Raw genomic sequence first — 1,880 nt, forward strand, 5'->3', positions numbered from 1 at the left:
ATAACACCTAGAAACTAATTACGCCTTATGGGATCTAATATAACGGTAATAAATAAGATGAATCGCTCGCTACAACGTACATTCATCACGATAAGCGCATCATCAATCTTTTTCTTATACTTATTTACTTAGTTCGTAACAGCATTACTTCGTAGGTCGCGACCAACGGCTTTCAATACCCTAAGTCAAAATATTATTATGATATGAGTTTGTGAATGTGTGAATTGACGCATTTTATTCTATTCAGTCTACATTCTACGAAATATCCCGACACATACCTGCCTAAAACTAATAAAATAGCTAAGTTAGTAGAATAAAGTAAGTTAGTCGAGTGTTTTAATTAGTTTTAAAGTAGATAATAGTTTAATTTTTTTTTAAACTTTTTTTTGAATAACCATTTGCCTCATTTTGTAGTTTTAGTTATTTAGTATTTTTTCAAACCCGCAATATATAGCGTGCAAAACTCGGGTCAATGCCCCACCTACGACGCAGCATTGACTGAGAGTGAACTACTTATGCAATGTTCGTTGACCTCTAGCATCGGTCAGATGTTTTATTTGCAATACATCGCAAACTTTTACAAAATTATACAATATTTTATATTTTTTTTTCGTGTTTTTTGTGGTATCATAATACCAGTAATCACCAGTACTTTACCCGTCTTCGTTTTTGCCAGCGTCCTGATTACACCCTGTATAATAATTATTAATACTGTGTTTAGAATTATCATTCATCATAATCAGATCAGCCTGTGGAAGTCCACTGCTGAAAATAGGCCTTCCCTAGTACAGTACGCGGCCCAAAGTAATGTACATCGGCCTTTAGAATGACATTTCTGCTTTGTAGAGCGTTGTCTCTGTCACTCATACTTATATGACGTTTTGTCGGTCTCAACGATAGAGACAACGCTTTACAAATCTGCTATCTGCTTCTGAAGGTCGATGTACATTACTTTCGGCCGCGAACTGTAAGTGCCCTCACACCCTGTTCTCAGCCTTAATTTTATTGAATGAGGTAAAACTTAATACAAATAAACTACTATTCTAATGGTAGGTACTACAACAACGTACCTAGAACTTCTATACGTAAGAAGGAAAGCCTGCTCCAGAGAATACCTTATTTCTCTACCTAAGAAAAAGTATGATTATAAAACAAATAATTAATATAACGAACTCTTTAAAGTAATAAGGCTTTCTTGTTTACTATATTTTTATTGTCGGGAGAAATCTCAAAATAATAATATAATAAAACTCTGCGGCAGTTTACCGGCACTTTTAATTTTCTCCCAGTTCCGGATAAACCAGGCTCCCGCGTCTTAGAGTCAGAAAATAATCTCCAGACTAGTCTGTTGTAGGTGGTAGCGATTTGTTTTAATTGCTTTGAGGTATTATTTATATTATAACTAAGTAACTCTAGTCGCGGCTAAAACCGCGCTTATTTTCTAATTTAACGTATTTCTTAGAAAAAAAAAGAAAATTGCGTTTTCAGAATGCAAGTTACTTCTTCAAGATCGGTTCAACGGATTTAGGGATTCAAAGTAGGTATCATACCTAAGGAAGTACTAAGGGAAGATTTTGTGAAGTTTTAACGGGATTATTTAAAAAAACCCCGGCCAAGTGCGAGTCCGACTCGCGCACTGAGGGTCCCGTACTACAGGCGTATTGTTTTCGACATTTTGCACGATAATTTAAATTATCTATAAAAATAAATAAAAATCTGTTTAAGAAAGTATATGTAAAGTGCTTTCATATGATATCCCACTTGGTAATAGTAATCTTACTTTAAAAGTTGAAAATACTAATTATTTTTTCATGAACACTTTTTTTTTTGTGATGTAACCACAAATTCACGATGTTCAGATTTTTTCCTTTACTTTTGTT

This window comes from Maniola hyperantus, chromosome 8, assembly GCF_902806685.2.
Source record: "Maniola hyperantus chromosome 8, iAphHyp1.2, whole genome shotgun sequence".
NCBI classification, from domain to species: Eukaryota; Metazoa; Arthropoda; class Insecta; order Lepidoptera; family Nymphalidae; genus Maniola; species Maniola hyperantus.